Source organism: Hyperolius riggenbachi, chromosome 1 (assembly GCF_040937935.1).
Source record: "Hyperolius riggenbachi isolate aHypRig1 chromosome 1, aHypRig1.pri, whole genome shotgun sequence".
NCBI classification, from domain to species: domain Eukaryota; kingdom Metazoa; phylum Chordata; class Amphibia; order Anura; family Hyperoliidae; genus Hyperolius; species Hyperolius riggenbachi.
This window is the reverse complement of record NC_090646.1, coordinates 593,747,307-593,761,589: the sequence shown is the minus strand read 5'-3', so window position 1 is coordinate 593,761,589 and position 14,283 is coordinate 593,747,307.

Genomic DNA, 14,283 nt, shown 5'->3' with positions numbered 1-14,283 from the left:
AGCATCCAGAACCACTGGTGTATAGCAAGCCTATAGCTTTAAATTTTACACAGCCATATCAAACCCACATGTGACAGCCTGTTTCAGACTTTTGGTTCTCATCTGTACATAGCAAGGATTGATATGGCTGTATGAGATAGGGCTTGGACCAGTACAACAGAGTAACCAAGCAGCTCAGGGTGACCCAAACCACTCGAATGTATAGGGGGATAAAAGGGAACAAAAAGACCTTCTACTAAAATAATCAAAGCTTGGTGTAATTTGCCTTCTTAAAACAGAAGAAAATCTGCAATAATTCAGCTATAAGTGAACATTTGTGGTTACCACAATGCACTGCTACTAAATATGCAAATTATTCCTTTTAACCCGTGGTAAGTCAAGCATGCCTATAGCATTAAAAAGATCCCCTGGGGGGTACTCACCTCGGGTGGGGGAAGCCTCCGGATCCTAATGAGGCTTCCCACGCCGTCCTCTGTCCCACGGGGGTCTCTCCGCAGCCCTCCGAACAGCCGGCGACTGTGCCGACTGTTAGTTTAATATTTACCTTTGCTGGCTCCAGCGGGGGGCGCTGTGGAGGCTTTCCGTTCCGAACTACACGGAAATACCCGATCTCAGTCGGGTCCGCTCTACTGCGCAGGCGCCGGAAACTTGCGCCTGCGCAGTAGAGCAGACCCGACGGCGATCGGGTATTTCCGTGTAGTTCGGAGCCGACAGCCGTCAGAGCGCCTGCGCTGGAGCCAGGAAGGTAAATAATGACGTCACCGCTGCCTGGACTCCACGGAGGGCTGCAGCGAGACCCCTGACGGATGGAGGACGGCGTGGGAAGCCTCATTAGGATCCGGAGGCTTCCCCCACCCGAGGTGAGTACCCCCCAGGGGATCTTTTTATGTTACAGATCCTCTTTAAGTTTTACACAGTCATATCAAACCCACATGTGCCAGCCTATTTCAGACATTTGGTCCTCATCAGTATATAGCAGGGATTGATAAGGCTGTATGAGATAGTGCTTGGACCAGTACAACAGACTAACCAAGCAGCTCAGGGTGACCCAAACTACTAAGAATATATAGGAGGATAAAAAAAAGAGACCAAAAAGCCCTCCTACTAAAAAAAAAGCAAAGCTTGGTGTAATTTTCCTTCTTAAAACAGAAGCAAATCTGCAATAATTCAGCTATAAGTGAACATTTGTGGTTACCCACAATGCACTGCTACTGAATATGCAAATTATCCCTCTTTGCCCTTGGTTTGATATGACACTACTTCTTCTTCTTGCTTGGACCAGCCCCTTCTTCTTGCTTGGACCGGCCCTGGGGGCAGGGCGCTACTTCTTCTTCTTGCTCGAAGGTTGAGGCACTTACTCTATTATATATATAGATAGAATATAAAATATAGACTGGACTACATAAATAGCATGTGCCTTTCTTTAAAGTGATACTGAAGTGAAAAAAACTCATGATATAATAATAACGGGCAGCATGGTGACGTAGTGGTTAGCTCTCTTGCCTTGCAGCGCTGGGTCCCTGGTTCGTATCCCAGCCAGGGCACTATCTGCAAAGAGTTTGTATGTTCTCTCCGTGTCTGCGGGGGTTTCCTCCGGGCACTCCTGTTTCCTCCCACATTCCAAAAACATACAGATAAGTTAATTGGCTCCCCCTAAAGACATATGGCAATGGTAGGGATTAGATTGTGAGCTCCTTTGAGGGACAGTTAGTGACAAGACAATATAAATATATATATATACACTGTACAGCGCTGCGTAATATCTCGGCGCTAAATAATAATAATATAATGAATTGGTTGTGTATTACGGATGATTAATAGAACATTAGTAGCCAAGAAAATAATGTCATGGTTTTATTTTCAGGTATATACTGTAGTTTTTTTTTATAATATTGCATCATCCTCTAATAATTCCACAATACACTCAGCATTTTAAATGATTTCTCAGAGCAGGCTACTGACCCTTTGAACATTTCTCTGCAGAAAAACCATAAACAAAGAAGAAACAATGAAAGACATTTGAGATAAGAGCTTCAAAAGACAGTGCTGTCCAGGACTTTATAAAGTCTCAGAGCTCACAGAAGCTCTTTTGCATAAATAACAACTAAAGTTTCTTAACTCTTCCTGTACTGGAAACAATATGAGACTCATATCTGGGCTAATAATGCTTTATTTCTTAGCAGTACTACACATACAAATCATTATATCATAAGTTGATTTTCACTTTAGATTCCCTTTAACCACTTCACCGCTAAGGATTTTTTCCCTTTAAGTGGACCTGAACTCAGAACTCCCACTCGCTTCTAAAATATAAGCAACAGTATAGTAACTTTTAAAGAAAAACATTTCTATGTTACAGCTTACAGAACTCCTGTAATAAATCTGCAGTGTGTCTTCTTCCTGATCCTGCTTTCCTGGAAGAAGACAAAGGGGTAACATCCTGTCCTGTGTTTACATATTAGCTGGGTCTGCCGAGGAAATCCAAAATTCTGTGCTGACACAGCTGAGAGATCAAATTACACTTGTAATTACTTGAAGGTGAGGAGGAATTAGACTGGCACTTCTCTCTAAAAGCACACAGGGTGCTTTTTTATCTTTTTCCCTTTTGTGCTGTGCAAGAGTTCAGGTCCACTTTAAAAACCAGAGCAATTTTTAACATTTCACACTCATTCATTCATTCGCCAATAACTTTATCGCTACTTATGACAGCTAAATGATCTATACATAGGGCTCGATTCACAAAGCGGTGCTAACCCAGTTAGCACGCCTAAAAGACTTTACGCGTGATAACCATTGCACCACGCTGGTGAAAAGCCAGTTTAGGCGTGATAAGTTTAGGCGTGATAAGTTTAGATTGCGCGCAAAGTCCCGCACGCAAAGCAGCGCCATTAAACTCTATGCGAAGTGCACCAGACTTTGCTAGCGCATAACTTTTGATCAGCTGTCCACTGCGGTGCTAACCCAGTTGGTGCTATAGTTATCACACCTAAACTTATCCCGCCTAAACTTATCACACCTAAACTTATCACGCCTAAACTTATCACACCTAAACTTATCACGCCTAAACTGAGTTTAGGCGTGATAAAGGGCTTTTCACCAGCGTGCTAACTGTTAGCACCGCTTTGTGATTCAAGCCCATACTCTTTTTCCGAGGCAAAATTGTGGTTTCTTTGGGTGGTACTTTATGCTAAGAATTATTTTATTTCTTACGGATTGTAAAGGGAATAAGAGGAAAAAACTAGAAAGAAAATCATTATTTCTCAGTTTTCAGCAATTAGGGCTCATTCACACTAGAGGCACTTTTGCCTTTTTTTAAGCACTGGCGATTTTTCAAAATCGCCCTGGAAGCGCTTACACCATGCTTTCCAATGAGATAGTTCTCATTTGGGCATTCCGTTCGCTTTCAGCTGACTAAAGCGCTGCATGGACCATTTTCAAGGCGATTTGCCTCAATGGAAGGTATAGGAAAAACGCAAAATGCTGACAAAATTGCTTTGTGCAGTGATTGCGTTCGCGTTTTTAAGAATATTGTATTTATTCTTTTCTGGATCAAAGAGTCCAAAAGTCTTCCTGACTTGCATCAGGGAGTAAATAAAAAAAACACTTGGGAAAACAGCTAACAAAAACGCTTAAGCAAAAACGCCAAGAGCACAGCAAGCGCTGGGAATTGCAAAAAAAAAAAAAATTGAGTCAAAAAATCACTAACGCAAATGCTATCTGGGCCTAATTGTTTGAAAATAAAAATTGCTGTTGTAACATATAGTGATGCTCAAATACCCCTTTTTAAAATTCGAGTTTGGTCGAATTCGAATAGTAAATTATTCGAGGTCAGTCGAATATTCGAGTCGAATAATTTTTACTATTCGATTCGACCTCGGACTTCGAGCTCACTATTCGAGTCGGTATTCGAGCTCACTATTCGAGCTGACTATTCGAATTGGCCTTAAATAGCTTCCAACACTTGTTTTGAGGGTGAATGATGCAAGAAACATCTTTTTTTCCAAGTAACAACAGCAAGTGATTATGTGGGGATGTTCCTTTAAAAAAAAATGTGGAAAGAGAAGTTGTGTCCTTAATTTTGTTCAGTAGTGTTACTGTATATACTTGTTCTTCTTCTTCTTTATCTTTCTTCTTCTTCTTCTCGATCTTCTTCTTCTATATCTTCTTCTTCTTCTTCTATATTGTCTTCTTCATCATCTTCTTCTTCTTCATCTTCTTCTTCTTCTTCTTCTTCATCTTCTTCTTCTTCATCTTCTTCTTCTTCTTCTTCTTCATCTTCATCTTCTTCATCTTCTTCTTCTTCATCTTCATCTTCATCTTCTTCTTCTTCTTCTTCTTCTTCTTCTTCTTCTTCTTCTTCTTCTTCTTCTTCTTCTTCTTCTTCTTCTTCTTCTTCATCTTCATCTTCATCTTCTTCATCTTCTTCATCATCTTCTTCATCTTCTTCATCTTCTTCATCATCTTCTTCATCTTCTTCTTCTTCTTCTTCATCTTCTTCTTCTTCTTCATCTTCTTCTTCTTCATCTTCTTCATCTTCTTCTTCTTTTTCATCTTCTTCTTCATCATCTTCTTCATCTTCTTCTTCATCTTCTTCTTCATCTTCATCTTCTCCTTCTCCTTCTTTTTCAATATCGTCTTCTTCTTCTTCACGTATTTCTCTTTTCAATTTTTTTTTTAAAGAAATGCAGCTATTTTTGAGCGTAACAAATAGCTGGTGGGCGCACGCATGTTGGAAGCGCCATTGTATGTGCTCCCTGGCAGTGGAAACACAAAGACAGCAGGAGGTAAATTCAGCAGCAGGAGGAGGAGGATGAGTGTGTGGCAGCAGGCAGTCAATGAGGCAGGCAGCTCGCCGTGACATAATAGCCCTGGTACCTAGCGGTGATACCAGGGCTGTAAATAAACACAACAGGAGGTCCCAGACAGCGGTCGTGCAGCCCACATTGTGTCCAATACACAACTGGGACAACACAGTTTTCAACCCGGGCACCTCAGAAAAATTAAACCTTTTTTTTTTTTTTTAATGGTTTGTTTGGTTTTGGTTTTGCAACCAATATAGCTATTGTTTGACGTAATAGCTGGTGGCAGAGTGGCAGCAGAAGGTAATTCTGTGTACCCTGGCAGTGGGAAACACAGACAGACAGCAGCAGCAGGAGGAGGAATGGAGGAGTAGGCGAGCAGCTATTGTTTGACGTAATAGCTGGTGGCAGAGTGGCAGCAGAAGGTAATTCTGTGTACCCTGGCAGTGGGAAACACAGACAGACAGCAGCAGCAGGAGGAGGAATGGAGGAGTAGGCGAGCAGCTATTGTTTGACGTAATAGCTGGTGGCAGAGTGGCAGCAGAAGGTAAATCATCTGTGTACCCTGGCAGTGGGAAACACAGACAGACAGCAGCAGCAGCAGCAGGAGGAGGTATGGAGGAGCAGTGTGAGTGTGGCAGCAGGTAGGCAGCGTGACATAATAGCCCTGGTACCTAGCGGTGATACCAGGGCTGTAAATAAACACAACAGGAGGTCCCAGACAGCGGTCGTGCAGCCCACATTGTGTCCAATACACAACTGGGACAACACAGTTTTCAACCCGGGCACCTCAGAAAAATTAAACCTTTTTTTTTTTTGTAATGGTTTGTTTGGTTTTGGTTTTGCAACCAATATAGCTATTGTTTGACGTAATAGCTGGTGGCAGAGTGGCAGCAGAAGAAGGTAATTCTGTGTACCCTGGCAGTGGGAAACACAGACAGACAGCAGCAGCAGGAGGAGGAATGGAGGAGTAGGCGAGCAGCTATTGTTTGACGTAATAGCTGGTGGCAGAGTGGCAGCAGAAGGTAAATCATCTGTGTACCCTGGCAGTGGGAAACACAGACAGACAGCAGCAGCAGCAGCAGGAGGAGGTATGGAGGAGTAGTGTGAGTGTGGCAGCAGGTAGGCAGCGTGACATAATAGCCCTGGTACCTAGCGGTGATACCAGGGCTGTAAATAAACACAACAGGAGGTCCCAGACAGCGGTCGTGCAGCCCACATTGTGTCCAATACACAACTGGGACAACACAGTTTTCAACCCGGGCACCTCAGAAAAATTAAACCTTTTTTTTTCTTTTTTAATGGTTTGTTTGGTTTTGGTTTTGCAACCAATATAGCTATTGTTTGACGTAATAGCTGGTGGCAGAGTGGCAGCAGAAGAAGGTAATTCTGTGTACCCTGGCAGTGGGAAACACAGACAGACAGCAACAGCAGCAGGAGGAATGGAGGAGTAATGTGAGCAGCTATTGTTTGACGTAATAGCTGGTGGCAGAGTGGCAGCAGAAGGTAAATCATCTGTGTAGTGTACCCTGGCAGTGGGAAACACAGACAGACAGCAGCAGCAGCAGCAGCAGCAGGAGGAGGTATGGAGGAGTAGTGTGAGTGTGGCAGCAGGTAGGCAGCGTGACATAATAGCCCTGGTACCTAGCGGTGATACCAGGGCTGTAAATAAACACAACAGGAGGTCCCAGACAGCGGTCGTGCAGCCCACATTGTGTCCAATACACAACTGGGACAACACAGTTTTCAACCCGGGCACCTCAGAAAAATTAAACCTTTTTTTTTTTTTATGGTTTTTGGTTTTGCAACCAATATAGCTATTGTTTGACGTAATAGCTGGTGGCAGAGTGGCAGCAGAAGAAGGTAATTCTGTGTACCCTGGCAGTGGGAAACACAGACAGACAGCAGAAGGGCAGTACACAGCAGCCCACTGTAGGTGTAAAATGTGTGGCTGCAGGCGACGTAATAGTCAAAGTGAACCAGGCTGGCTTAGTGAGCAGGAGCCAGGAGGTGGTAAAGGGTGGTAAGGCACATTAACGATGGTTCCGGCAGCCAGTTCATGTCCCCCTCTCGCCGACAACAGGGGCCAGGAACTCGCCTTCCACCCACGCCTGGTTCATCTTGAGAAACGTCAGTCTGTCCACAGACTTGTGAGACAGACGTGAGCGTTTCTCGGTGACCACGCCACCAGCTGCACTGAAGCAGCGCTCGGACAGCACGCTGGAAGGGGGGCAGGACAGCACTTCCAGGGCGTACTGCGCCAGCTCGCTCCAGATCTCCATGCGCTTGACCCAATACTCCATGGGATCAACAGGGGCATCGCTGTCAAGCCCGCTGTACGACCCCATGTAGTCAGCCACCATGCGGGTCAGGCGCTGGCTGTGACCGGAGGAGGATGCTGCTGCATGCATCTCCTCTCTAGTCACTGCTGCCGGAGCCTCTACAGTCCTGTAGAGCTCGTGGCTGAGAGACAGCAGGTCTGTGGGGCGCTTGCTGCTGCTGGATGCAGGCACCTGCTGCTGCCTCTGTGCTGGCTGCTGGACAGTGGGGGTGGAAGCCTGGGGGAAGGCTTCCTCCAAGCGCTCAACAAGGGCCTGCTGCAAGCTCCTTATTTGTTGCGCTGGGTCTCCTCCTGCAGGCGGCAGGAACTGGCTCAACTTCCCCTTGAGGCGTGGGTCCAACATCATGCTGATCCAGATGTCCTCCCTCTGCTTCATCTGGATCACCCTGGGGTCCCTGCGCAGGCACGTCAGCATGTGCGCTGCCATTGGGAAGAGGCGGGCCACGTCTGCTGGCACATCGACGTCAGTGCTGTCCTCATCCTCCTCCTCTGCCGCCTCATCCTCTCTCCACCCCCGCACCAACTCAGCTGCGCTGTGCTGATCCCCCTCATCAGCAGCCAGGTCAGGGACCTCCACCAAGTCCTCCTCCTCCTCCCCCTCAGAGGTGGACTGCGCAGCTGGTTGCCGCTCCTGCTGGTCCAAGGCTGCCGCTCCCTGTTCCAGCAAAGCATCGAGGGCCCTGTTCAGCAGAGAAACCAGGGGCACCCACTCGCAGACCATAGCATGGTCCCTGCTCACCATGTTTGTGGCCTGCAGGAAGGGAGCCAGCACTAAGCACACCTGCTGCATGTGCCTCCAGTCATCATCGGGGACGATGGACGGGATGTTGCTGGTCTTGTCCCTTCTCTGAGCTGCGGAAACAGTGGCCAGGGCAAGGTACTGTTTGACAGCGTGCCTCTGTTCAACCAGACGCTCCAACATCGCCAGGGTGGAGTTCCAGCGAGTCGGAACGTCAAGGATCAGCCGATGGCGTGGCAGATCCAGCTCCTTTTGCACGTCTTCCAGGCTCGCACAGGCTGCAGCCGAGCGCCGGAAGTGACGCACAACATTCCTTGCCGTTTCCAGCAGTTCGCCCATCCCCTGGTAGGTGCGCAGGAACTTCTGCACCACCAGGTTCAGCACGTGGGCAAGACAGGGGATGTGGGTCAGGTTTCCCCTGTCTATTGCGGCAACCAGATTGGCCCCATTGTAGGCCACCACCTCTCCGACTCTGAGGCCTCTGGGGGTCAGCCAAATCCTCTCCTGCTCCTGGAGTTTGGCCAACACATGGGTTGCCGTCAGCTTGGTCTTCCCAAGGCTGACCAAGTGCAGCAGCGCTTGGCAGTGGCGGGCCTTCACGCTGCTGCTGAGGCGGGGGGTTTGGCCAGGTGTGCCGGAGGATGGCAGAGGATCGGAGGAACCTGCTGCAGTTCCCCTGAGCCTGCGGGGTGGCACCACCCACTGTGTTGCTGCTGCTGCTGTGCCCGCTGCTGCTCTCCCATCCTCACCCCCTTCCACCAAGCTGACCCAGTGGACAGTGAAGGACAGGTAGCGGCCTGTCCCGAAGCGGCTGCTCCAGGAGTCCATGGTGACGTGGACCCTTTCACCAACCGCGTGCTCCAGCCCTCGCTCCACATTGGCCATCACAAAGCGGTGCAGTGCAGGAATGGCCTTGCGGGCAAAGAAGTGTCTGCTGGGGAGCTGCCAGTCTGGGGCTGCGCAAGCAAGCAGCGCACGAATGTCGCTCCCCTCCTGCACGAGCGTGTACGGCAGGAGTTGGGAGCACATGGCCCGTGCCAGCAAGCCGTTCAGCTGCCGCACGCGACGGCTGCTGGGAGGCAGAGCCCTAACCACCCCCTGGAAGGACTCGCTCAAAAGGCTCTGGCGTGGCCTTTTGCTGACACGGGAATCAGCAGACACAGCAGAGGAGGCCACTGAGGACTGGCTGCCAGAACAGGCCTCAGTGTCGGCGGCAGGAGTTGCAAAGGGGGGAGGAGCAGTGCGTTTCCGCACTCCTGCTGGTGCTGCTGGAGGAGCAGGAGGGCGGGTGGCTGCTGTTGCTGCTGCTGCTGCTGAAGGCTGTGCAGTGATGGGTGTGGTGCCACTGCCAGCAGCAGATGCCTTCAGCCTCTGGAACTCCTCATGCTGGTGGAAATGTTTAGCCGCAAGGTGGTTGATGAGCGAGCTGGTGCTGAACTTTAAGGGGTCTGCACCTCTGCTCAACTTCCGCTGACAGTGGTTGCAAGTGGCGTACTTGCTGTACACAGTGGGCATGGTGAAAAACCGCCAGATTGGTGACAGAAACTTCCCCCTACGGCATGGAAGCGCTGCTGCCTGTCTCCCTGTGGTGGTTGGGGGGGGGGGGGCTTGGGTGCGGCTGGTGGTGGTACTGGCTGATGCTGCTGCTGCTGCTGCTGAGCCTGAGACACCAGCAGGCTGTGGGACGCTGCCAATGCTTGCAATGATGCGCCTCCTTGCAAGGCCCACAAGCGCATCCTCCTCCTCCTCCTCAGAGCTGCTGAGGACGACATCCCCTGGAGGTGGTGGCACCCAGTCTCTGTCTGTCACCGGGTCATCATCATCCTCCCCCTCCTGAAACATGTCCTGCTGGGATGAGGACCCCCCAAACTCCTCTCCTGATGCATGGATGGGCTGCTTGACTGTCGCCACAGTCTTGCTGTCCAATCCCTCATCCCCCAAAGTGCCCATCAGCATCTCCTCCTCAAGATCGCCAACAACAGCAGACAATTTACTCATGATGCCTGGGGTCAAAAGACTGCTGAATGACAGGTCGGCGAGTGACGGTGAACTGGCCTCCTCCCCAGACCCTGCTGGGCGGCTGCTGCGAACAGGGGTGGTGGTGGTGGTGGTGGTGGTGGTGAGGGTGGAGGCCTCGGATGCAGAGCTGATGGCGGGCTGCTCATCCTCCGTCATGAGTTGCACCACAGTGTCTGCATCCTTTTCCTCAATGGGACGTTTCCGACCCGGCTGGAGGAAAATGGGAGCAGGTGCTACACGCTGCTGCTGCTGTGTCTCTGCAGCGTGAGTTGCAGATGCTCCTGCTGGGCGGCGCCCAAGGCGTCCACGGCCAGTGGCTATGGGAGGAATGTTAGCCACTGACGCTGCTGCTGCTGCTGCGGAACTGTGCATGGTGGCGCGCCCGCGGCCGCGGCTTGCCACAATGCTGCTCCCTCTCCTCCTGATTCCCTTGCTGCCCTTCCCCTTGCCCAAACCGCGCTGGCTGCCGCTTCCAGACATCTTAAATGTTTTGGGCGTATAGACAAAAGTTTTGTAAAAGGGCGGGTGAAAAGTGGGGTACTTTAATGGAGTGGGTTGGTTGGTGAGGTGACTGAGTGAGTGTCCCCTAGTACAGTAAGTAAGTAGTAACAGTCAGGAAGTACAACTAGCAGTTACAATAATCAGTAGTAATCACAAGTAAATTTAGTGTGTGTACACTCAGACAGTGAGTGCACGCACGCAGGAGCTAGTAGCCTATGGACAGTGACTGAGTGTCCTAGACTCCTAGTACAGTAAGAGTAAGTAGTAACAGTAAGTAGAACTAACTAATTACGATAATCAATCAGCGATCAGAAGGAAATAGAGTGTGTGTTGTGTGTGTACACTCAGACAGTGAGTGCACGCACGCAGGAGCTAGTAGCCTATGAACACAGTGACTGAGTGTCCTAGACTCCTAGTACAGTAAGAGTAAGTAGTAACAGTAAGTAGAACTAACTAATTACAATAATCAATCAGCGATCAGAAGGAAATGGAGTGTGGGTGTGTGTACACTCAGACAGTGAGTGCACGCACGCAGGAGCTAGTAGCCTATGAACACAGTGACTGAGTGTCCTAGACTCCTAGTACAGTAAGAGTAAGTAGTAACAGTAAGTAGAACTAACTAATTACAATAATCAATCAGCGATCAGAAGGAAATGGAGTGTGGGTGTGTGTACACTCAGACAGTGAGTGCACGCACGCAGGAGCTAGTAGCCTATGAACACAGTGACTGAGTGTCCTAGACTCCTAGTACAGTAAGAGTAAGTAGTAACAGTAAGTAGAACTAACTAATTACAATAATCAATCAGCGATCAGAAGGAAATGGAGTGTGGGTGTGTGTACACTCAGACAGTGAGTGCACGCACGCAGGAGCTAGTAGCCTATGAACACAGTGACTGAGTGTCCTAGACTCCTAGTACAGTAAGAGTAAGTAGTAACAGTAAGTAGAACTAACTAATTACAATAATCAATCAGCGATCAGAAGGAAATAGAGTGTGGGTGGTGTGTGTACACTCAGACAGTGAGTGACCGCACGCAGGAGCTAGTAGCCTATGGACAGTGACTGAGTGTCCTAGACTCCTAGTACAGTAAGAGTAAGTAGTAACAGTAAGTACAACTAACTAATTACGATAATCAATCAGCGATCAGAAGGAAATGGAGTGTGGGTGTGTGTACACTCAGACAGTGAGTGCACGCACGCAGGAGCTAGTAGCCTATGGACAGTGACTGAGTGTCCTAGACTCCTAGTACAGTAAGAGTAAGTAGTAACAGTAAGTAGAACTAACTAATTACAATAATCAATCAGCGATCAGAAGGAAATAGAGTGTGGGTGGTGTGTGTACACTCAGACAGTGAGTGCACGCACGCAGGAGCTAGTAGCCTATGAACACAGTGACTGAGTGTCCTAGACTCCTAGTACAGTAAGAGTAAGTAGTAACAGTAAGTAGAACTAACTAATTACAATAATCAATCAGCGATCAGAAGGAAATGGAGTGTGGGTGTGTGTACACTCAGACAGTGAGTGCACGCACGCAGGAGCTAGTAGCCTATGAACACAGTGACTGAGTGTCCTAGACTCCTAGTACAGTAAGAGTAAGTAGTAACAGTAAGTAGAACTAACTAATTACAATAATCAATCAGCGATCAGAAGGAAATAGAGTGTGGGTGGTGTGTGTACACTCAGACAGTGAGTGACCGCACGCAGGAGCTAGTAGCCTATGGACAGTGACTGAGTGTCCTAGACTCCTAGTACAGTAAGAGTAAGTAGTAACAGTAAGTACAACTAACTAATTACGATAATCAATCAGCGATCAGAAGGAAATAGAGTGTGTGTTGTGTGTGTACACTCAGACAGTGAGTGCAGTGCGCACACGCAGGAGCTAGTAGCCTATATGAACAGTGACAGTGAGTGTCCCTACGGGTACAGTAAGAGTAAGTAGTAAGTAAGTACAACTAACTAACAATAATCTATCAGTAATCAGAAGGAAATAGAGTGTGTGTACACACAGACAGTGAGTGAGTGCACACACGCAGGAGCTAGCTAGTAGCCTATAAACAGTGACAGTCAGTGAGTGTCCTACTCCTAGTACAGTATAACTACAATACTATTAGTAAAGGACAGCAGAAATACTGGTATAGATGAGAGAAATAAACAGAGGACAGCTGCCCACAGAGGCAAGGCCCCCCTGAGGCCTAAACCTGTAAGCTTGCAGCAGCTGCCTGTCTCTAATGTAACACACAAGCTACTAACTAAAATACAATGTCTATCTAACTAACAACAATATAGGTGTATATGGCAGGTGTAGGTGAGCAAAAACGCTAGGTAAATGATCACAATAGAGCACTTGCTAAGCCAAAGCACAAAGGAGCAACTCTCTCTCTGTACAAGTCTCAGGCAAGCATGGAGAAAAGGAACATGGCGGCCGCTATTTATAGGGTAGGGGCTGGCCAGGGTCCCCCTCTGTGATTGGCTGCCGTCAGAGGGCCTGGGAGCCCTCTGATTGGCTCTAAGGACATCAATCTGGGCTATGACGCTATTCGAGCTCGGTACCGAGCTCGAATAGCGCCGGGTTGCTCGAATAGCTCGAATAGTGAATGGGCTATTCGAGTGTACTCGGATAGCCCATTCGAATAGCTCCAGCTATTCGGAGCTCGAATACCGAGCTCGAATAGCTGAAAAAGAGCTCGAATATTCGAGCTACTCGAATATTCGAGCTCTGCTGAGCACCACTGGTAACATACACCCACACTTTGTATTGTATTTAAATGTTGTATTATTACAACATTTAAATTATGTCTCAAGTAAAATGTATGGTGACAATATTTTATTTGGAAATAAAGGAGCATTTTTTTCCATTTTGTGATTCTTTATACTATATCACTAGCCCTTATTGACAAATGTAACAGTAATATACACTCATAGCATAGATATTTTAAAAAAACTGAGTTCCTAAGGTAACTGCAGTATTTATGTATTCTTTTTTAAATGCTGTCACTTTTTTTTTTACACGTGTTTTATTGTGGTAACTATGGAGAAGGGTATGTAAAAAGGATTTATAACTAATGGGGGGTTTATTTATTTTTATTAATTTTAATGTATGTACTGTACATGTAGTTTTACTAGTTGGCCACTAGATGTTCTCCCACTTACTTGTGTACTGAACAGTACACAGGAGGTGATGTTAGTGTGTGTTGATTACCGTATATACTCGCGAGCAAGCCGACCCGCATGTAAGCCGACCCCCCAACTTTTACCTGAAAAACCAGGAAAAAATGATTGACCCCCATATAAGCCGGGGGTATGAAATGCTGGCTGCATGATCCCCCCCAGTGTGTCCCAGTATAGCTAGTATAGTGCCCAGTATAGCTAGTATAGTACCTGGTATGGGTAGGTAGTCCCCCAGTATAGCTAGTAAAGTGGCCAGTATAGCTAGTATAGTGTCCCAGTATAGCTAGTATAGTGCCAAGTATGGGTAGGTAGCAACCCAGTATATCTAGTATAGTACTCAGTATAGCTAGTAAAGTGCCAAGTATGGGTAGGTAGTCCCCCAGTATAGCTAGTAAAGTGCCCAGTATAGGTAGTATAGTCTCCCAGTATAGCTAGTATAGTGCCCAGTATGGCTAGTATAGTGCCCAGTATGGCTAGCATAATGCCCAGTATGGGTAGCATAGTGCCCAGTATGGCTAGTATAGTGCCCCAGTATAGCTAGCATAGTGCCCCAGTATAGCTAGCATAGTGCCCCAGTATAGCTAGTATAGTGCCCCAGTATAACTAGCATAGTGCCCCAGTATAGCTATCATAGTGCCCAGTATGGCTAGTATAGTGCCCAGTATGGCTAGTATAGTGCCCAGTATGGCTAGGTGGGTGGGTAGGTAGTTAGTGCCCC